Source organism: Tachypleus tridentatus, chromosome 11, assembly GCF_004210375.1.
Source record: "Tachypleus tridentatus isolate NWPU-2018 chromosome 11, ASM421037v1, whole genome shotgun sequence".
Taxonomy (NCBI): Eukaryota; Metazoa; Arthropoda; class Merostomata; order Xiphosura; family Limulidae; genus Tachypleus; species Tachypleus tridentatus.
This window is the reverse complement of record NC_134835.1, coordinates 29,137,388-29,162,030: the sequence shown is the minus strand read 5'-3', so window position 1 is coordinate 29,162,030 and position 24,643 is coordinate 29,137,388. Positions and strand designations below refer to the sequence as shown.

The 24,643-nt window shown below is 36.0% G+C and overlaps 1 protein-coding gene across 2 annotated transcripts in view; it reads left to right on the top strand.

The window, feature by feature from the left end:
- The first annotated feature begins 660 nt into the window (after positions 1–660).
- The window catches only part of LOC143231836 (dual 3',5'-cyclic-AMP and -GMP phosphodiesterase 11A-like), a 91,626-nt gene continuing 67,643 nt past the window's right edge, over positions 661–24,643 (top strand). Inside the window, exon 1 of one of the 2 annotated variants that reach the window (XM_076466512.1) lies at positions 661–912. The gene's annotated coding sequence lies outside the window, so the exon portion shown is untranslated. Of the gene's footprint in view, positions 913–14,939; positions 15,081–24,643 lie in introns of those variants that run through there. The other variant, XM_076466514.1, reaches the window with a different exon arrangement.

Here is a 24,643-nt window from a genome sequence, read left to right as displayed (position 1 = left end):
ATCATGTTATGGATTAAGCGCCGTACGTGACGGTTATCAGTTTAAAATAATTGTTTGACGAACTTCACTTCGATAATTCTGAGAATGAATTTAATAATAATAAAAGCCTTCCGTTTCGTGGAATTCGAATTTTGTAGTATTAATATTCTAAACATAAAAACCAGTGTTCGACCTCTGTACATAGATCTGTTTCTTGTTTTGTACAGTCTGTGTAAAAAATGAACTGTAACAAACAGGATGAAAGTTAACTGGTGATATGAACTACTCATTACAAAAGTTTACCTAGCGTCCCATCTGGGGCTGAGATTATGTATGTAAATAAAATTCTGGAATTAGATATTTTTTTTAGACACAATGAACTTTAACGCGATTAGTTTCCATTACTGGTGATTATTTTCAATTAGAAATAGGGATAATCATAGCCGTTAAAGTTGTGTCTTGGAATAAACTGATTATTAAATGTTCACTAGAAATGAAAAATTCCCACGAAAACAGAAGATATGACTAGTGATACAATCTTGCTACGCCCCTCGTTTGTTGGTCCATTAAGGCTTCATATGAAACCACACCTTCACACACGCACACAGATATATATTACAGATAATATGCTTTCATCGGCAGACTGCTCGGACATGCGCAAATGAAACTGAAACTACATGCCAAACTCGCACGTTTACCTCCGCGAGCAGTCAAACGACGGGTCCATGTATAAAACAACAATTATCCTGTTCTGTGTCAGTTAAGCAGCAACATCCAGATTCTAGTCCCAGTTAAATACGATCTAATCCTTTCGATATATATTTCATTTACACGTGGAAACGACAGAAACGCACAGACGTTAAACGAAAGCAGCTTTTCACCAGTAAATAGACGTTGGTAACCACCTTCACAGTTCCTCACGATTACTTTAAGGTAAGTGAACGCTGAGAGGGAAGGAAACATTCGGTTTATTTGACGGACTTGGCTGCGCTATTGTGATATAAATGCAGTTTGTTAACTTCGATAAAGTTTTACTGTAGAATTTGAAATTATCAGTGTTGCTCTTTTACTTCTTAAACGTTAAGAAATGATATCTGTCTATCTATCGCTCTATCCGTCTATCAGTAACATCAAATGTTTTAAAATTAAGCGCAAAGCATCACTGTGGGCTATCTGTGCTCTGCACACCGCGAGTATCAAACTCCGGTTTTTAACGTTATAAGTTAGCAAATATACCGCTGTGCTACTAGGGGGAAACGTCTGTTTATTTGTTTGTTTTGAATTTCGCGCAAAGCTACTAGAGGACTATCTGCGCTAGCCGTCCTAAATTTAGCAGTGTAAGACTAGAGGGAAGACAGCTAGTCCCCACAGCCAACTCTTGGGCTACTCTTTTACCAACGAATAGTGAGATTGACCGTCACATTTATAACGCCCCCACGACTGAAAGGGCGAGCATGTTTGGTGCAATGGGGATTCGAACCTGCGACCCTCAGATTACGAGTCGAACGCCTTAACACATTTAGCCATGCCGGGCCCGGGGCAGCATCAAATGAGTTATTATTATTCTGTTATATCATTACGTGTTAGGGAACTTTGCGTTTGATACCGGCACGTGATATATTTGTTTGAAAACAAAGCCATTTTAGGCTATCTGATGTGCCCGCCGCGGGGAATAGAAACCCAGATTTTAGCATTCTAAAAGTGTGAATGTAAACTTATCACCGTACCATCGAAGGAGGGGGTGGGTGGGCGAACGTGATCCGAAACGTCTAATGTGTTGAAAGTAATACACACCATGAAACATAAAGTTTATCACCGGATAATATGGTCCAACTTAAATAGTGGAATTTCACTGTCACTTTTTTTAACGCATCAACGGCCTTAAAGTGAGAAACATGTTTTCTCAACAAGAAGTTATGAACCGCGAATTCTCGGATTCACAGTGCGGGCACGCCAGTCAGTAGGCCACCTTAATCCTGCTACAATAATACCATTATTTTCTAAGTGTTTCAATTGTTGCTAAAAGTCACTAACATAAAAGTGATTTGAAAAATTATATACGTAGCTAATCCTATCTTATTTTAATGCTGTACCGGTACCAAGGGTTATGCTGTGTCAAAGCCTTGAATAGTTTGTTTTTTGAATCTTGCGCAAAGCCACACGAGGGCTATCTGCGCTAGCCGTCCCTAATTTAGCAGTGTAAAACTACAGGAAAGGCAGCTAGTGTTCACCACCCACCGCCAACTCTTGGGCTACTCTTTAACCAACGAATAGTGGGATTGACCGTCACATTATAACGCCCCCACGACTGAAAGGGCGAACATGTTTGGTGCAATGGGGATTCGAACCTGCGACCCTCAGATTAGGAGTTGAACGCCTTAACCCACCTGGCCACGACGGGCATTTCTTTGAAGAGATGATACTGACAGTTGTAGTAGTTTTTATTTTGTTAGGCATAAGGGTTAGGTTCAGTGAAAGGTTGAATACTTTTATTTAAAAAACGTTCACTTTGTGCTAAAGTTCATTTATATTTGTATGTTGAAGTAATTCAAATTATTTGTCCTTTGAGAAATATAAATTTTCTCTGAATAACCAATGGCTTAGATTAAGTCACACGTTTTTAGTTCTTAAAACTATATAGAGACATCCCTTAGTCGGTAGTAAATACAATTTTTATAACACAGCGAAAAATTGTACGTCAAAACAACAGTATCGGAAAGTTAGGAAAGAAACGACCTTCACCCTCCAGATAAGTATAAAAATATATTTTTATTTAAATCAGTGTTTTGCTTCTGCGACTTCTTCAGGGCTAATGTGCATACATAACTGTTTTGTATATTAACAGTTATCTTAAGAAGCTGTAGAGATCGTTTTTTTTATCAAAGTGTGTAAATATATCCAGTATCCACTACAAAGTTTGAACGACATCTGAAATAAATACTAAATATTTCTAAATGTCTTGTAACATTTTCAAAAATCAATAAATGCAAGTTTCACTGAAGTAAAATTATTTCGCCATTTTCCGTATTCAGTTTTAATGAGTTCCTTTTGAGTTCGTAAACGTAACTCTTACAACTAAAAAATCAAGTGTCTTTTGAGCTGTAGTTCTGTTACGACGTGACTTAATACGTGGTAGTAGCTGTGGCTGGGGAAAGTGGGATATAAGATATAATCATACCAGTGGGTCATCTTCCCCTAGTTTGTTTGTTGTTTAGCAGATTTGTATGCTCATCCCCTAAACCTTGACTGGTGTGGCCTACTGGCTAGAGTGCCGAAGTGTGAATTCCTGCATTTATGGTTCACGTCCCGTTCCTGTTAAATTGTGCTCCATACAGTGACAGTGAAAAAAAAACACACACTATTAGAGTAGAGTATCCCAGGATTGGATGGTAGGTGCTGTTTACTGTTTGACTTCTTTCTGGTCTATCAGCTCAAAATTAAAGACAGCTAGTACAGATAGCCCTTGTTTAGCTGTACTCGAGCATCCGAAACAAACGGATGTATTATATACCATCTAATGATGTCAGTGGTTGTCGTATTAACAAAGACAACCGATTTGATACATAATACATTTCAAGGTTATGTTTCTGGAAGCATGTTCTGCTATTTGCATGCTGTTTAGCATAACTTATGTGGCTTATAAAATTACATGTCATTTGAAACGTTCAACATCGTTTCAATATAACCTTTCTCAAAGAAATGTTTAAATTGAACACGTGTAGTGAAGTTCTTCAGGGAGAATTAAAACCTTCATTGGTTTAATCTTTAAACGTGAAGTTTGTTTTAACCCAAACCTACAAAACAGTAGTCAAACAAAAAAACTGCACAGTGGGCTATATGTGCTGTGCCCATCACGGATATCAGAACCGGGTTTCAAGCGTTATAAGCCCGTAGACTTACCTCTGTTCCACTGTGAGTCTAAATTGAGGGTTTTTTATTGGCAGGTCATTAGAGTATTTACTATGAAGGTGATAGACGATATTTAGTTCATTTGGTTTCAGTTTTCTTATCTTGTACACGTGTTCGTGTTTTAATAACTTTTTTCGTCTTGAAATTTGAAACTCAAAACTTTGACGTTTTTACTTAGGAAATGTTTGGAACCAATAAGTGTTTATTGAAATTCACTGTATTCTATAAGCCTATGCAACTTAAAATATTTAACATAGGAAGCTGCACCTCTAACGTGAAGGTCAATCTTTGTTTTAATAATAATTTGTGAACAAGGTAAATTAACTACACACATTACAGCGAAACATACGCCAAAAATTAATTAGCGTATCGAACTTCATATAAGAAAGTAACTAACTACAAGTACTTAATGTCATAAAACCAACGAAAAATATGATAATTAATGTATCGACTTTTACTCTTATGGAATATATTACATGTACATTTATTTAAGATAGGTTTGTTTTGAATTTCGCGCAAAGCTGCAAGAGGGCTATCTGCGCTAGCCCTTCATAATTTGGCACTGTAAGACAAGAGGAGAGGCAGTTAGTCATCATCACCCACCGCCAACTCTCGGGCTACTCTTTTACCAACGAATAGTGGGATTGACCGTGACATTATAACGCTCCGATGGCTGAAAGGGCGAGCATGTTTGGTGTGACGGGGATTCGAACCCGTGGCCCTTGGATTACCAATCGAGTGCCTTAACCACCTGGCCATGCCGGGGCTTTTTATTTAAAATATCTCTTGTTTTACTTTGTGTTTTCATATTCAAGAATATCGTTTTATTTCATTTCTAACCCTAAATCAATATGTTTTGATTGTATACACACATCAAATGAAATTACTTAATGTTTTTACTTTGAAGACAATTATTTAGGTCACAGTAATGTTTGTAATGAGGTTGGCTTATTTGTATCTTATTTGAATGGTATTCATATCTCAAATAAATTTATTTTTGGTACTCTCATACTGAAATAAATCGGTATCGTATTTGTGTACATATATCAGTTGACGTTAAATTGTATAAATCGTAACACTAATGAACAATATTGTAATCGTTAAATTGTAACAGTAATGTAAAATATTGTAATCTTTGAATCGTAACACTAATATAACATATTTTAATCGTGTTTGGAATTATTAAAACTTTATGTTCATTTATTTGTGTTTAGTTTGAACTTTATATCTGTCAAAGCCAATATGTAAATAATTTATACATAATTGAGTGTTGCTATACAAAACTCTAGCGTCTTATTACACATTTATTTTCTCATAAGTTGTCGTTAAGTCCAATGGAAATGATAAAAATAAAAAAATGGACCACCATTTATTACATAGAAAACTAAAGCGAAAAATAAAATATCCATGGTTACTCTAGTTTTATTGTTTCGAGCGCACGAATAATTTCAACGCACATATTTGACGTAAGAAAATAAAGTGTTTTACGATACAGTATTTTGTAAGAGTTGTCATAAAGCCAACGAGACGTCACAACCAGTAGCAGATGAACACGCGAATGTTAACTATGACGTAATCTGACAACATCACAGCGTACGGGCAACTGGAGACAGTTGGAATCGTAACGAAAATCAAATAAAAACTAAACTTTGTTTTTATAGATTCGTTAAGTCTGAATAAAGCGAATGAAAGCATAACACATTGTTAAAGAACAGTAGCATATGTGTTGTAAACGGGTTTACATGATTCATTATTAATACCTTCGAAACAAAATAATAATAACATTTAGAATACCAAATTAAATTATGTGTAATTCTATTTTTATTTTGGAGTTGTATCTTTCATGTTCTGAATTATATTTAAAACTTACAAGGTTTCTTCTTGTGTAGTGTTGATTCAATCAAAACATTTCAATGTTTCCTATTTCCAAGTAGGTTCATAATATTCCAGACCGTTATCGTTAGTCGAAGTTTATTTCAAATGTAATAGAAGATAATCTCAAATGAAGCCTTGGAAGACAAGGTTTTCTCAGAGTAGATTTTTATGGAGTTTTCTTACATGACAGTTGTGTTTGAAATTACTTTGAAAAACAACACAATAAACTATCATATTAAACCTTGGAAAGCTGGATTTTTCTTAGAGTGAATTGTTCAGTTTTCTTACATGCCAGGTTTGTGTGAAAGTACAGTGAGAAACAATACAAAGTGAAGATGAATCCCGAAGATAGTTTTCTTGCAATAGGCTGTATTTTGAAGGTTTGAACCAAGCTGTACAATGGGCTTTGTTGTGAAGGTCCAAACATTACTAGAAATGTAACATTATTTGATATCAATATGGATATTAGGAACTACTGAACGCTAGACGTGTATCTGATTATGCTTATTAACTTTTACAATAGGTAAAAGTTATTTTTGCATTGTTAGTTCAGTACATAGGTTTAGATTAACATAACTGTTGGTTTGTGGCATTAATGTTCGATTAGTCAGTTTCCTATATGGAGTTAGCTTCATTAACTTTTCATATTTTTTCTGATTTAAAGAATTAGTCTACGTTTCTTATTTGTATGAAGAATGTGTTTCCTGTTGGAGAAACGTACACACACACACACACATATATATATGTATATGTATATGTTCAAAAATAATTAGTTTTTGTAATCATATAATCAATCGAAGAAGGAAGACAGAGTGTAAGTGAGGAAGTCAATAGAGTCCAATGTTATGGCACTAAAATATTAAACAGTAAAATATGAAGTTCCAATAGAACATTCGATTTTCCATTTGTCACTGAGGTATATCGGTTACTGGGAATTCTACTTTCACCATCAGTAATTAAAGGAAAGGTCTTGCTTAACACGTCTTCTGAGTTGATGAAGGAAATGCTGTGGATTTGGTTTACCTCGATTTTCAGATAGTGTTTGATAAGACGCATCACAAAATAATTGTTACAAGATTTTTGGGATGATTAACTGTATCAAAGATACTGCAGTCTTACAGGGAGATTTAGATCATTTGATGTATTGGATCAATACATGACGTATGATGGTTAACTTTCCAAAAGGTAAGCTGATGCATGTGGGTTTTGACAGTTCAAATGGGAATACGTTTAATATTGTGGTTGAAGAAAACGATCCTGCTGTTGGGATAGAAACATCTGTATGTCATCTAAACAGTGTATTGTAGCTACCAATAGGGCAAGGATTTTGGTTAGTGTATATAGAAATATTGAATACAAGACAATATATATTGTTATTTTACTGTACTGATCAAGTGTAAGGCTTCATTTAGAATACTGTGTACAGTTTTGGACTCCTTTCCTCAAGAAGGTTTGTTTGTTTGTTTTTGATTTTCGGGCAATGCTACACGAGGGTTATTTGCGCTAGTTGTCCTTAATTTAGCAGTGTAAGACTGCTACTAGTCATCACCACTCACCCGCCAACTCTTGGGCTATTCTTTTACCAACGAATAGTGGGATTGATAGTAACATTATAATGCCCCCACGGCTGAAAGGGCGAGCATGTTTGGTGCTACCGGGATTCGAACCCGCGACCCTCGTATAACGAGTCGAACGCCTTAACTGGGCTGGTATCACCCGAAATTACAGTTCCAGCTGGTGGCATGGTTTCGTTGCTATGTTACCGTAATCAATAGGAATGTGTTTACATTTTAATGTGTTTCGAACACATCTACCCCTACTATGTATATCAATATAGACAATATGGAAGTGTATGTAAAGTGTATTAAGGGAAAACTAAAAAGAAAGATCTAGAAATAAAGGGAAGAATCATAAGCAGTTTCTTGTCCAGAATAATAAAATCCTTATGAATGACAACGTTTCACACTTGTGGCTGCAAATTCAATAAAGTAAGCTTCATGTTGAATTCACTTGGTGAAATGAATTGAAGAAAGACATTGAATTGTTTTTGAATGTTCAAAGAAAAGCCACTAGGATAATACTTGGGATTATCCTGTGAGAAGAGACTGAAATCTTTAAACTTGGTTTCTCTGGAGAGAAGAGTGAGATGAGATTTGATTGAGGTGTTTAAGATTATTAAGGGCATTGACGATCAAACTATTTTTTATATATCAGTGAAATCAAGGAGTCATAAATTCAAATTTTGGCAGCGTAAGAGCCATCTGCAGTTTAGACAGTTTTACTTTTTAAACAAGGTAATTGGCTTTTGGAATGAATTGCACAAGGATAGAGGAGGCAGAAAATTCGAGTTCACTGAAAGATTGCATGAATACCTGAGTAGCAACAGATGGTTACAGTTGGGAGGGACACTTTTTATGGACTAATAAGTTCCTTTTTTTGTTACTTTTAAAGTTATAAAATTACAGACAGGGCATATCGATTTGAAATAATTCATAAGAATAAACTAATAACATCTTATAGAACTCCATATTGAAATATATAAGATCACTGCGTGAGGTTCCTCGCTGGTACAGTGGTAAATCTACGGATTCACACACACACGCATTACAATTAGGGGTTCGATGTGGAAACACACACTCAGTATGCGAGTACTATACATCTTAGTGTATTTCAGAATGGCTGGTACGGGTATTAACACTTTTATTGATAAGCAGGGAAAATATTTCAACGTTCCTAGGTCATCTTCAGGTTAACAAAGGACTATACATATCAATACTCCATATTTACATACATTGGCATATTGATTAAACCTAATTTATATTGGTCAAACGTCGAGCGATCAAAAGTCAGTTGTTGTTTTTTTTTGCCTAACTGACCACGTAATGAATCTAGTAATTTAATAACCTTACAAATGATGTAGACAATAACGTTTGTGCTTAATTAGCTGATGAAAGCGACACAGCTGTAATTTGAGTTGTTGTTATTGTAGCAAAGAAAATCAATTATTCTTTAAAGTTGTTCTTGTAAAATCGATGTAAAGAATTATTTCAACAAACCCTTGAATAATCTAGCAGTTGGAAAGTTTGTTTGTTTGTTTTTGAATTTCGCACAAAGCTACTCGAGGGCTGTCTGTGCTATCCGTCCCTAATTTAGCAGTGTAAGACTAGAGGGAAGGCAGCTAGTCATCACCACCCACCGCCAACTCTTGGGCTACTCTTTTACCAACGAATAGTGGGATTTACCGTCACATTATAACGCCCCCACGGTGAAAATGTTTGGGGCGACAGGGATTTGAGCCCACGACCTTCAGATTACGAGTCGTACGCCTTAACATGCTTGGCCATGCCGGGCCCCAGTTGGAAAGTGATTGAAAGTTTTGTTTTAACTCTTTGAACTTCCTTTGTGCCTCTGGATACTTCGTGCTCTTCTTCCTCTGTATTTGATATTTTACATCGTGATTGGCTATCATCCAACCAATCATGCAGTGCCCATTGAGCGTAACGTCTAAAAGTACGAACTGTTATACAATTCGTATCAGTATTAGTGTGGCGAATGCGTTTATGGCTCCCAAGAGGGAAATGCCACGTAACAACTTGTAGAAATCAACGAGCAGTAACACGCATAATGGAACGAAATGGCTTTAAAAGATGTGTAACTTCACAAAAATCACTTCTCAGGAGAGATAACCAAACCGGAAGAGTAAAATCAAAATTCAAGCAATGGGATGAGAAAAGGCAAAGGATGGCGCTCGTTACCGTTGTAATGAAAATTGTTTAGGAAAGGAACGTTTAACAACAATGGCCTGTTTGAAGGAAGAGATATCATGGTCAGTGAAGCATGCTGGGACATCATAAGACATGTATCCCAGCCAATGGTGTTGAGAATCTATATAAAACTAACACGCAATTTGCTATCAATCACGTCGTTTATTGAGGAAAAGAACCTGCTGGGCAGATATTTGTCTTCCAAGAAGACATTTATTCTAAACATACACCAAATAGCCCACTTGTTTCGCTTTATACTGAGCAACGAACAGAGGCCTAGCATGGTCAGATGGGTTAAGGCGTTTGACTCGTAATCCGAGGGTCGCGGGTTCGAATCCGCATCACACCAAACATGCTCGCTCTTTCAGCCGTTGGGGCAATATAATGTGACGGTCAATCCCACTCTTCGTTAGTAAAAGAGTAGCCCAAGAGTTGGCGGTGGGTGGTGATGACTAGCTGCCTTTCTTCTAGTCTTACACTGCTAAATTAGGGACGGCTAGCGCAGATAGTCCTCGTGTAGCTTTGCGCGAAATTCAAAACAAACAAACATGTAACACAATACGTAGTTAACCGCGTATTTTGTGCTCAGTGGTTACATGAGGGAACAGTTAAGTATCTGAAAACAGTACTATAATTTCCATCAGGATGGTACTTTGTATAATATGGTTGCATTATTCTCCGTTTTTAATGAGGAAACGACCATCGACCAGGATTTGATTGTTCAGATCCTGTGGCCGTCTAGTTAAAGTTAATAATGTGAAATCATTCTTCTTAAATGTGTTATATTAGAATCTAGCTTTCCGCGAAATTAAAAAACGAACAAACAAACAAGCAACGAATAATAAAATGAATGATAAGTTGCAGCGACTCATTGTGACACATGTGTATACTTGTGCAGCGACTCATTGTGACACATGTGTATACTTGTGCAGCGACTCATTGTGACACATGTGTATACTTGTGCAGCGACTCATTGTGACACATGTGTTTACTTGTGCAGCGACTCATTGTGACTCATACATGTGTATACTTGTGCAGCGACTCATTGTGACTCCTACATGTGTATACTTGTGGAGCGACTCATTGTGACGCCCCCCGCTAGTACAGCGGTATGTCTCCGGATTTACAACGCTAAAATCAGCGGTTCGATTCCCCTCGGTGGGCTGAGCAGATAGCCCTTTGTGGCTTTGCTATACGAAAAAAAAACACACTCATTGTGACTCTTACATGTGTATACTTGAGTATTTCCATAATCATATTCGACACTGCAATGACTTATTATAACTCCTATATGTTTGTACATGTGCGTTTATGTTATTTTTTTCAACACTGTATGTCCTACCTTTTTTATTTTACCCCCCCACTTTTTAATCACTTTTATTTTGGTGTTTCTTTTTACTTTTAACGGTGTTTACCCCTCACTCTCACTTTAGTTATCCTTCGTTTTAAAAAAAATATTTCTTACGTTTTGCGATGTAACTTTCTTTCAATATATTTTTTTATTAGAACATGTGAGACTCGGTACATAATTCTATAACAGTCTCTCAGGGCTGTAAACTTTAACTGTTTTTCATTTGCATACCTCCACATGTTTCTTTTGTTAAGTGTTTAGCACAGATGAAGCTAAGTGTGTCTATTAATTTCTATCTTATAACCCCGTCCGTGTTATTCATGTATAAATATTTAATAACATTAAAACACTCAAGGAAGTCTTTGGTTGTTTTTTATATAGAACGTTTTAGGTTTATTTAACAAGACGGTAAGTTGTTCAGTTTCGAAAAATAATATGCAAATTATTAAATATCTTATTGCAAAGTAATATTCAAACAAAAACATACTTGGGAAATGTACATATACTTACCATTACCTAAACCGTGGGTTATAAATACTAGACTTCTTACCTACAAATGTTCGTGGTTTCGATTAGAGTTTAGATTGTCTACAGTACCACTTGAATTGCAAACAAAGAAAACACTAGTAAGAATAACATCTTACACCAGATATGACTGTATGAAAACTCCTTATAGGCGCGTTCATTGGACTTCAATGGCATTTGTACGTATATTTGCTGTTGGATGTTTGCTTTTTTCTGTAAACAGTAAAATTTTGTAATTAAAGTTTTTAGTGACGCTTTCGATAAACGAAATAAATTATTGACGTTTTGATGACTGTCATTACTCCAATAAACACAGAGTGTAACAACAGTATCTTTAGATCGAAAACAAAAGGAATGCTTGGACGATTTTGCCAATTGCTTTATTAAAAAAATGTCCAACTACAATAACTTCAATTATAACTTTTTAAAACCTTTATTTCTATTTCCTTGTAAACATTACGGATTTTCCCCCTTTTATTCATTCTCAATAAGATACGGTTTGAAGGATGTGATAAGTATCTTGCTGTTGAAATCAACAATCCAATAGGAAAGGCCTTGGTGATCACAGCTCTTATCTCACAGTCCGCGGAGGACGAGTTGAAATCCCCTTCGCCAAACATGCTTGCTCTTACAGCTTTGGGGCGTTATAAAGTAAGCCCATTTGTTGGTAAAAGAGTAGCCAAAGAGTTCACAGTGGGTGGTTTTAACTAGTCAGCAACCTCCCTTCTAGTCTGAGAGTCGCGGGTTCGAATCCTCGTCACACCAAACATGCTTGCTCTTTCAGCTAAGGGGGCGTCATAATGTACGGTCAATTCCACATTTCTTTGGTTAAAGAGTAGCCCAAGAGTTGGCGGTGGGAGGTGATGACTAGCTGCCTTCCTTCTAGTCTTAGTACTAAATTAGGGACGGCTAATGCAGATAATCCTCGTGTAGCTTGGCGCGAAATTCAAAAACAGACAAATAAACAATCTTTCTAGTATCTCACTGCTCAATTAGGGACGGCTGGTGCAGCTTTATTCGTAGTTCAAATCAATTAACAGAAAAATATAAACGTTTGAATGAAGCATATAGAAAGTTTGTTTGGTGAGACTGGGATTCGAACCTGCAACACTCAGATTACGAGTCAAGTACCTTAACTACTTGGCCATGCCCGGTCCTATAATGTAATGTTCTAAGGAGAAAAGGATTTCAAGTTTAAAAAATAACCTTTTGTGATTAAGCTCATGAAAAGATAAAAACATTAGAGCCGGTAATGACAAAAGAACTGAAATAAATAGACAATTAAAAACCTACAAATAATTTAAATCAAATTAACTATTATTAAAAATAAATATTTGAATGAAAACAATTTCGTCTAATTCAGAGATTGAAATAAATTTTCAATAAGTTATTCTTGCCGTATCTTCTGAGGGAATCGAACCTAAAATTACGGTTATAAATTTTCAAGTTTATCGTTTAACTACCGGGAAGCCCGGCATGGCCAGGTAGTTAAGGTAGTCGACTCGTAATCCGAGGGTCGTGGGTTCGAATCGCCGTCACACCAAACATGCTCGCCCTTTCAGCCGTGAGGGCGTATAATGTGACGGTCAATCCCACTATTAGTTGGTAAAAGAGTAGCCCAAGAGTTGGCGGAGGGTGGTGATGATTACGTGCCTTCCGTATAGTCTTACACTGCTAAATTGGGGACGGCTAACGCTGATAGCCTTCGTGCAGCTTTGCGCGAAATTCAAAACAAACCAAACCAAACTGTGATGAAGGAAGCCAGTATTAATTTGATCTTAAAATTTTCGATGAGTTGTTTTTCATAACTCAGGCTTCCCCACTGATTTAGCGGTAAGTCTGCAGACGTACGACGCTAAAAATCGGGTTTCGATATCCGTGGTGACTAGAGCTATCTGCATATAGTGTTGTGCTTTATAACAACCGAACTCATAAACTACTTTTGTTTTTTTTTTTTTTTCTGAAGAAGGAAAGTCGAATCAGTGTAATAAAAATATATACATATTTAATACTATGGTTTGATAGTATGAAATAACCTTTACAATGTTAAACGACTGTTGTAGCAGGAAAACGCATTTTGGACATATAAATACACACGCACGATGGTGAAGTTTACGCATTAAAGGTAGTTAATTAACTTGCTAATTACTGTTAGTCAGTAATTTCTAAGACAGGTTTATAAGCGCGTCTTTTGAAGCGTGCCAAATAGACTTGAACTTAAAAAAGTTCCAGTTAATTTCGATTTGCATATTAATATGACGCTAGGAACAGGAATACATCATTTCAAGATATTACGTGCGTATGGTAAGAAATATGTTTAGACTTAGTAAGCTTATAATTTATGTGGGTATTTAATACAGTTAATTTGCAAAGAGTTACTCTTCTATCTATAACGACATTCACCTTTTTAACTTACAAAAATATTAAAATTTATCTCTACATGTGTAGCTAATATTTCATCTACCTTGTTTTTTTCTTTGTTTTTAAATAAATTTCTGTCCAGTTTGGAAGGGTTTAGCTGTGATAAAATTGCAGTGTAGAAAAATGACTTATTTTATTTAACATTTTACGATAAAATATAAACAAAAATCAATAGCACGAAAAAAACAAAAACAAACTTATTATTTATCTTCCCCAAACTTCAGAAATGGTGGAATGAGGACCACCTTAGTTGCTAAGGGCCAGGATGTGAGTTTATCTGATGAGTAGGTCAGGACCACCTTAGTTGCTAAGGGCCAGGATGTGAGTTTATCTGATGAGTAGGTCAGGATCACCTTAGTTGCTAAGGGCCAGGATGTGAGTTTATCTGATGAGTAGGTCAGGACCACCTTAGTTGCTAAGGGCCAGGATGTGAGTTTATCTGATGAGTAGGTCAGGACCACCTTAGTTGCTAAGGGCCAGGATGTGAGTTTATCTGATGAGTAGGTCAGGATCACCTCAGTTGCTAAGGGCCAGGATGTGAGTTTATCTGATGAGTAGGTCAGGACCACCTTAGTTGCTAAGGGCCAGGATGTGAGTTTATCTGATGAGTAGGTCAGGACCACCTCAGTTGCTAAGGGTCAGGATGTGAGTTTATCTGATGAGTAGGTCAGGACCACCTCAGTTGCTAAGGGTCAGGATGTGAGTTTATCTGATGAGTAGGTCAGGACCACCTCAGTTGCTAAGGGCCAGGATGTGAGTTTATCTAATGAGTAGGTCAGGATCACCTCAGTTGCTAAGGGTCAGGATGTGAGTTTATCTGATGAGTAGGTCAGGACCACCTCAGTTGCTTAGGGCCAAGATGTGAGTTTATCTGATGAGTAGGTCAGGACCACCTCAGTTGCTAAGGGCCAGGATGTGAGTTTATCTGATGAGTAGGTCAGGATCACCTCAGATGCTAAGGGTCGAGATGTGAGTTTATCTGATGAGTAGGTCAGGACCACCTCAGTTGCTAAGGGCCAGGATGTGAGTTTATCTGATGAGTAGGTCAGGAGCACCTCAGTTGCTAAGGGTCAGGATGTGAGTTTATCTGATGAGTAGATCAGGACCACCTCAGTTGCTAAGGGCCAGGATGTGAGTTTATCTGATGAGTAGGTCAGGATTACCTCAGTTGCTTAGGGCCAGGATGTGAGTTTATCTGATGAATAGGCCAGGACCACCTCAGTTGCTAAGGGCCAGGATATGAGTTTATTTGATAAGTAGGTCAAATATTTTTTTCTCTACATGACTATTTTATTTTAATTAAAACATTAACAAATAAAAAAATACATTGAACGTAATAGTATATTCCTTGCTGAAACTGACATACACTTTTGTTAAATAAATATTAACTGACATACACTTTTATTAAAGGAGGATTAACTGGCATACACTTTTGTTAAATAAAGATTAACTGGCATAAACTTTTGTTAAATAAAGATTAACTGTCAGACACTTTTGTTAATTAAAGATTAACTGGCGTACACTTTTGTTAAATAAAGATTAACTGGCATACACTTTTGTTAAATAAAGATTAACTGGCGTACACTTTTGTTAAATAAAGATTAACTGGCATACACTTTTGTTAATTAAAGATTAACTGGCGTACACTTTTGTTAAATAAAGATTAACTGGCATACACTTTTGTTAATTAAAGATTAACTGGCATACACTTTTGTTAAATAAAGAGTAACTGGCGTACACTTTTGTTAAATAAAGATTAGCTGGCATACACTTTTGTTAAATAAAGATTATCTGGCGTACACTTTTGTTAAATAAAGATTAACTGGCATACACTTTTGTTAATTAAAGATTAACTGGCATACACTTTTGTTAAATAAAGATTAACTGACATACACTTTTGTTAAATAAAGATTAACTGGCATACACTTTTGTTAAATAAAGATTAACTGACAAAGTATTGTAAACCAATAAGTTTAATGATATTTTAAAGAGCTCTGTTTTGATGTCTGAAACCTAATTTACAAATTAAAAGAAATGTGAAATAAAAAATGTAAAATTATAACGTGGATTTTATCATAATATTGGCATTAATGTTTCATCTAGTTTTATGGCAAACGCATTGAATTAAAAACAACAAACAAACAATATGTTGGATATTACTTAGCAGTTTTATTACAAAATTTTACTATTTTCTCCTGATACTTTTTAACAGTTTTATAAACACTCGAATTTGATGCTTCACAGTTTATCTACAACACTCGTCAGTGTGTTTTTATTGTAGTCTATAAAATTAACATAAGCTTTATGCAGTTACGCTTAGGACTGTGACTTATTTATATAATTTTGATATATATACTTCTGTTTGATATGTTTATTCGTTTATTCTGTTACTTAGAAGGCTTTTAGGCATAGTTAATATATATACATGTATGTATACACCCAACAATACTTTCGCGATAGCTGTTACGATGGTCAGGTGGGTTAAGGCGTACGACGTGTAATCTGAGGGTAGCGGGTTCGAATCCCCATCGTACCAAATATGCTCGTTATTTCAAGCATGGGGTGTTATAGCGGTACGGTCAATACCACTCTGCGTTGGTAAAACAGTAGCCCAAGAGTGGGCGGTGGGTGGTTATGACTAGCTGCCTTCGTTCTAGTTTTACACTGCGAACTTAGGGATGGTTAGCGAAGATAGCCCTCGTGTAGCCTTGCACGAAATTCAAAACAAACGAAACGATAAACTTACCATCACTTCCAGTTGTTGTCCGTGCATCTGTGATAAAGAAAAATCAACGGTGGATATTAATCATTATAGTTTCGTTGATTGCAACGTTCAGAAAGTTTGAATTTACATGGAAACTGTATCACAGCGAATTTGTTGAGAAATATCATAATACATCAAAATGATTACCTATGTTGAACAATCAAATACGGGTGTTTTCGTCACAACTTTGATGAGTCATACGGTCGTAACTCAAGAAAAGATCTTGGAAGCAAGTATTTTATTATTATTTCTATCGAGTAGCGATGGATGTTCTATGCAATACACTGTCTTAGTTAGAACTTGGTTATAGTTATCAGTATTTCATGTTTTACTGTCTTTGGTTAACCAACTCCACAGTGCTTGGAATCTTTATTAGTATTTCATGTTTTACTGTCTTTGGTTAACCAACTCTACAGTGCTTGGAATCTTTATTAGTATTTCATGTTTTACTGTCTTTGGTTAACCAACTCTACAGTGCTTAGAATCTGTAGGTTTAATGGTTAGGTTGAATAACTGGTTCGGTTAAGTATTACTTTATATAAGTAATTTATTTCATCAAACGCTATTTTCAGAATAGTTTAACTACAATGTTTGTCCTTCCTTTATTACACCTTTATAACTAAACTTTGTTAGATTAACAAGAGTTAACAAAATTCAGTACACGAGCTGTTGTTATATTATCTGTACTTTGAACAATATCCAAACTTAAACTGTCAGTCAAAGGTCAGTGCGCTTGTTGATTTTTAAGCTTGGCTACTTTGGACAAATCAAAAGCTTCCTCTTCGCCATTAGCATAGTCTAGTTCTTAGGTTTACTTTGGATAGGAAACCACGTCATATTCATTGCCTAATTTTCAGGTTTATCTTGGATAGGAGACCACATCACATTCATAGCCTAGTTTTCAAGTTTACCTGGGACAGGGGACCACATCACATTCACAGCCTAGTTTTCAGGTTTACCTGGGATAGGGAACCACATCACATTCATAGCCTAGTTTCAGGTTTACCTTGGATAGAAGACCATATTACAATCATAGCCTAGTGTTTTTGGTTTCCGTTAGGTTGAAGGTCACATTACATTCATATCCTAGTTTTTAGGTTTACCTGGGATAAGGGACCACATGACAGTCATCTAGTACAAGCGAACAAAGTTGGAGCTATCTCTAAAACTAGGATTAGAATCGTGTTTTCATTCTAATACTTTTGTGTTTGTCAGAGAAGACAGTCGTACAGGGTTACCTTTACATGAAAAATATACCTCTGGAGATCGTTCCTTGCAGTCCACTAGTGACACAGCGGTATGTTTGCTGACTTATACTGCCAAAAACCTGGTTTCGATACCCGTTGAATAGTTTTGTGCTTAATAACAAATGACAATAGTGTTCTTCCATTGCTCTCTCCAATGTTTCGATACCTATGGTGGGCAAAGCACAGATAGCCCATTGTGTAGCTTTGTGCTTAATTATAAACAAGTAAACAAGGCTTTGCATTGAATTAAAAGTAATTAAGACTAAACTAAATATAAAACAGAATTCTCAATATGTCTGTCTGGTGTTACAAAGTGTTGTTAAGAACTGCCTAAGTTCATTTAGATGAAATTTCTAGACGGACTCAGGTGAACTATTCGAAGATCGAATTTAAAATGATGAAAAAGAGGAGGAACGAATCGAGTTTTGCAGCATTTAAATGTTATCATCTTAATATTAGGAATGAGGACTCAGCTAAGAGACGAGGTCGTTACCAAAATACCTGAACCAATCACAAGGAAGATGATTACATGTATAGCTTTTTTTTTTTTTGATGAACGGTTTATGTGTTACGGCTCAAAATAGTGGAAGAGGACATCCCACATCCTTATCTATAATATTACATTTTAAGTAGATACTGTGTGTTTCTGACCGCTCCTGCCAAGGATCAAGTAGATATTGTCGGATACTGCCAATAGTTGTTAATGTTTTAACAGTCGTATTTATTCATGTCAAATTGAAGGCCCCGGCATGGCCAAGTGGTTAAGGCACTCGACTCGTGATCCGAGGGTCGCGAGTTCAAATCCCCCTCACACCAAACATGCTCGCCCATTCAGCCGTGGGAGCGTCATAATGTGGTTGTCAATCCCACTATTCGTTGGTAAAAGAGTAGTCCAAGAGTTGGCGGTGGGCGGTGATGACTAGCTGCCTTCCCTCTAGTCTTACACTGATAAATTAGGGACGGCTAGCGCAGATAGTTTTCGTGTAGCTTTGCGCGAAATTCAAAACAAACAAACCAAACTTAGCCAAGTTGAAATCAGGCTGGGAAGTCCCCCGTTTAAGTGTAGTTGTTCTAGGTAGCTATATAAATTAGTTTTAAAATGGACCAACGAACATTTTTGGTGCTGAACTGTGGACGTTTTGTATTTTTTTTAAAGAATAATTAATTCATAACAAATTATTTGTTATTAAAGTATGTAATACTTTAATCACTTTATTCACTTGTTAATAATAAACACAAAAAGAAAGACGACATATCACATTTGTGGTACAGTGATCGCCCTGGCAAATATTTACGACTAGTATATATTAGCGCGTGGAACGATCCGTAAATGTCCACGTTTGTGTTAGCACGTGACATGATTAACTCAGAAATTTTTATGTAGATTTTCACTCCATCACAGAGAACGTGCTATAGAGAATAACGAGCGTGGAGTTATATGGGATGTGGTGATCCTAAGCTATGAGATTCTACGTAATCCAAATTTGACTCTTATGGGATTAATAGGTAAAACAATACTATAAGCGTCTAAACACAAACTCTTTAGATTTTATTTATTGTTATACTGCCAACCGCTGCATGTTATGAACTATCCTGGAACACGCAACATCCCAAACTGCATTTAAAGAACTTAAAGGATAACAACATACACACAAAACAAAAAAAGGGTGGAAATATGAAAGAGTAATACGGTTTCATGTCAATGTGTTGAACCTTGAATAACATACTAATCATGGGTCTATTTGCATACATGATGGATGTTCCTTCCAGTATAGTTTATTGTGCACGTTATCAAGGGATTAAAGTAAGACCATAGGATATTAGGCACAGAACTTTATTAACGTATATTAACGAGAAATGTGTCCATATATATGCTATGTAACTGTGAAAGGAACACCAAGTTTTAGTTATTTTATAGTCTACGACGGTTAGCTTTATCGTTTTTAATTTCATTACGGTACGCTAACTTAGCAGTTTGTGAGATAAGTGGAGTTAGGGGAGTTTCTCAGGAAGTCGTTATGGAAGTGCTTCATGTTAGATGTCGATGCGAGAAACTTCCAACAGTATTAAATAAAGGAAGTTGTAATGATGTAATTTAAGGCCTTTGACAGATAGTTTATAGTGACAGTATGAATACCTGATAAAGTTTAGACAACATTCGGTCAATGAACTGTATTAATTATCAATGTTCTTCTTTGGTGCTTGTTCGTGAACCTGAGAAAGTTGTAAATATATATTTTGTGACCCCTGTAAACTTTATAAAATAAAGCAAAAAAAAAAACAACATTTTACAGGATAATCCAGTGATAATTTTAACTTTTAAAATTACATAACTTTGTTCATTTTCATCTGTTAAACATTCATATATCCTCTAGTGACACAGTGGTATTGTTGCTGACTTACAACATCAGAAACCGGGTTTCCACATCTGTGGTTGGCAGTGCACAGACAGTCCATTGTGTAGCTTTGTGCTTTACTGGAAATAAACAAATGAAATCTCTCGTATTTTCACACGCAAAGGTTGTACAAATGTATATTCGTGTAAGACCTTAAAATTCATGACCTTTAATAAACGTTACCAATACTATGATTTCCATAGCATCATTAAAGCGTCACAGAAAGAATATATTTATTGATTTGTGTAGCCGGTTTTAGGAAAGAATAACGTAGTTTATTGAAATGGTATCCAAGCGACCGAGGTAGATACTTCTAGTCGTCTTTATTCAACTTCTTAAGATATCAGCAACCATTCTCGTCACGTAGGGTTTACTAACACTATTTCATAAAGTTATGTGGAAAAGCTCGCTTATAAGTTGATCATAAAAATAATATAGAGGTCTGCTCTCTTTATTGTTCGATTGGATATATATGTATATACTGCTGGCCAAATTCTTAAGGCCAATGAACATAAAGAAAAAATATGCATTTTGCTTTGTTAGACTCAACCACTTATTGAGTAGAGCTTCGAAAGATGAAAATAAGAAAAAAGAAAATAAAAATAAACTTTTTTAGCATTTTATCGGGAAAATGTGAACACTATGAAATTAGCCTAGATACCAGCTGGTCAAAAGTTTAAGACCATACCAAAAAGAAGTCCTAAACAGGGTAGGAAATACCCAACAAGAGGTCTCAGTAGTGAGTTTCACGGCTGTCATTGCGAATAACTTTCGCTTTGGCGTGGTCGATATAAGTGTTTGCAGAAGGCTGGCTGGAATGTTATTCCAAGTGGTGAAGATGGCTTCACGAAGGTCATGCACTGTTTGGAATTGACGTCCATTTCTGTAGACTTCAATTGCCATTCACCCCTAAATATTTTTAGTGGGGTTCAGTTCGGGCGAAAACGATGGATGGTCCAAAAGAATCACGTTATTCACCATGAAAAAGTCCTTTGTCCTGCGAACATTGTAGATTGCAGCGTTGTTCTGCTGAAAGATCCGGTCATTTCCACACAAGTGAGGGCCTTTAGTTAAAAAAGATGTTCTCTCAAACATGCCAATGTAGCCAGCTGCTGTTTGACGCCCTTGTATAACCTGAAGCTCCATTGTTCCATGGAAGGAGAGAGCATACCAGATCATGATGGAACCTCTTCCACTGTGTCGTGTAGAAAATGTCTCCGGTGGGGTATCCTTATCGTGCCAATAACGTTGGAAGCCATCTGGTCATCCAGGTTAATTTTTTTCTCATCAGAGAACAAAACCTTCGTCCACTTTTCTACGTCCCATGTTTGGTGCTTATCAGTAAAGTTTAACCGAGCTGTTTCGTGCTGTGGAAGGAGACGTGACCTTTGAAAACATTTACGGTTTTTAAAGCCTTTTTCCCGTAGATGCCGTCTTATTGTTCTTGAGCAGAATTCTGCGTCTGTAAGGACCTTAATCTGGTTCGACGATCGGCTGGTGCCTTGCCGGACAACCCGTCGAATCTTGCTGCTCAACGTCGGCGAAATTTTCTTGGGCCGACCACTTGAAATCCTCGTTCCGTATCCCTTAGGGTCTTTTAAGAAATTTGCAATAGTACTTTTACTACGCCTAATCTCTGGGTGGCACGTTGAGAGATACCTTGCTTTTGCAGCTCGACAATTCTGCCACGTTCAAACTCTGTCAACGTTTTAGCCTTTGCCATGTTTTTACCCAATGTAACACAGGAGATGTCAGAGGGAGATGTTGACAACGCTAATGTTTGAACACAAATGACTAAATTTCGTTACGTGTTTACCGATTAACGCTTCGTTTCGGTATGGTCTTAAACTTTTGACCATCTAGTATTTAGGCTAATTTCGTAGTGTTCATTTTTTCCCTATTAAATACTAAAAAGTATTTTATTTTTATTTTCTCTTTTCTTAATTTCATCTTTCGAAGCTCTACTCAAATAAGTGGTTGAGTCTAACAACGCAAAATGCATATTTTTTTTATGTTCATTGGCCTTAAGATTTGGGCCAGCAGTGTATATACCTAAAATATCTATATATACCTAAAATTTAGAGTGGTAGAATTTATTCCCTTTTGTTAAGTTTAGAGAAGCCAAGAAAAAAAAATGGTGTTATAGAATTTGTTCAAGTCTTATAATAAAACATAATGTGTCATAGAGGCAAGTCATATGATCTAATTACATCATGACTGAGTAGGATATAATTTATATATGGTTTAGTATGATCTAACTACCTTATGGCTGAGCTGGATATTACCTATAACTGGTTTAGTATGATCTAACTACCTTATGGCTGAGCAGGATAGAACCTATAACTGGTTTAGTATGATCTAACTACCTTATGGCTGAGCAGGATAGAACCTATGACTGGTTTAGTATGATCCAACTACCTTATGATTGAGCAAGATATAACCTATAACTGGTTTAGTATGATCCAACTGCGTTATGGCTGAGCAGGATAGAACCTATGACTGGTTTAGTGTGATCCAACTGCCTTATGGCTGAGCATGATAGAACCTATAACTGGTTTAGTTTGATCTAACTACCTTTTTTTTGCAAAAGCTGGCTTAAAATATTGGTTAACATATAATTAAGTATAACATTCCAGAAAATTTGGTAAAAAGGACCCTGCCATCATTTGGTTGAATAGATAACGTAAGAGAATAGGGTAAAAGGAACGTTTTCATTTTGTGCTCGAGTGCAAATGAATATTAAAAACGTTAATGAGATTAGGTATCTGTGAATCACAGTGACAAGAGATAATACAAAAAATAAATAGAACTGCAAGCAGATGTAAAGAATTCTTGAACTTAAAATATTTTTCAAGTAAATGAGAAGTCACCAGAAAAAACTAAAATAAGAAACATATTTTTAGAACCAGCTGTCCTATGTAGACTGAAGTATGGTAATTTCAATAACTCCTATTACTGATATCGTAAAATTAAGAACAATGAGATGAGCTGGGCATGTTGCCAGGATGGAATACAATGTACTTCCAAAGACTGCTATGTTTGGAGGACCATATGGTAGGTGACTTAAGGAAGATAAAAAAAGATGGCGAGATAATGTCGCAAAATATGCTTTTCATATTGGTAAAGAAGATGACAAATGGTCAGAGGCTGCACAGTACAGGGAGAGATTTCACATGAAAGAGGCCAAAGGACTGACAGACATGAGTGCCATTAGAGTGAGTGAGCAGTAGAGTGCAAAATAACACAGAAATAGGTTTAAAATGACATATAACGGAGAAGTGATTATAGATGACGTATTTACTTTGTAGTGGAGTAGAATATGTGATGGAAGTGGTTAAAAAGGACATATTTACCGTATGTTGGAATACAACATACAAAGGACATATTTACCTTCTGTTGGAGTTGGACGTACGAGGGACGCGGTTAGAGAAGAAATATTTACTGTGTTTTACCTTTTGTAATCAGAAATTTCTCAAGTAATATATGTATATATACAGTTTAAAAGGATTATATTCTGTTTCGCAAATTAAAAAAAATTATATATTATTTCCAAATAATAATTCAGTGGTCATGTTAGAAAACAACCAGAATATAAATCAGTCCACTCGTAGAACTTTTGTCTATGAAGCGTATTTACAATGCCTGTTCATATGAGTAAATGGGTTACATAAAATAGTACGGTGGGATTTACAGAATAGTACTATTTTGTGAAACCAAAATTGCCTACCTGAAGTTTCAGACAACCTCCTTTTTCGAAAGGTCAGTTTATTAAATATTTCATGGAGTTAACATAAAAATTTTCAAGTTAATGATAATTAATTAACGTGCCCAAAAAATGTTCAAAGTTGTGGAATTTCTATTGTGTGTAACAGTCTTCTTTTGGCGTAGGGATTTTTGGAAGGATTACAAGGACCAGCTCTCCTTTATTTGTTTTTACGAATAAGTCTTGCATAAATGTGACATATCATTAAGGAGATTAGTAGCTTGAAAGTCTCTTAACATGTAAGCACATTTCGAATTAACTTCACATTCAATAACTTACTCATTGTTACTTTTGCAAAACGTATGCGGAGTAAAGGTTATTTATTCAGTTGGACTTTAACTGTTGTCTGGATGTATATGTTGATCAAATGTCAAGAAAAAGACAATTATTTTCAACTTAACATTGTCATATTAAACGTCATTTACTTTCCAAAACTTGAAATCTTTAGCCTAAAAGTAAACAGCAAAAAAAACAACAAAAAAAGCAAAAAAAAACGATAGATGTCATAACTCGAAATCACATTTCTTGTGCACGTTCCAAGGTTACGTGTAATAGGACTTTCGTGTATAGCACTTACATAATGCAATAGTAATCAGATATTGGCAGTCGTTTCATGTTTAGAGGATGTAAACCACGCGTGAGAAGTCAG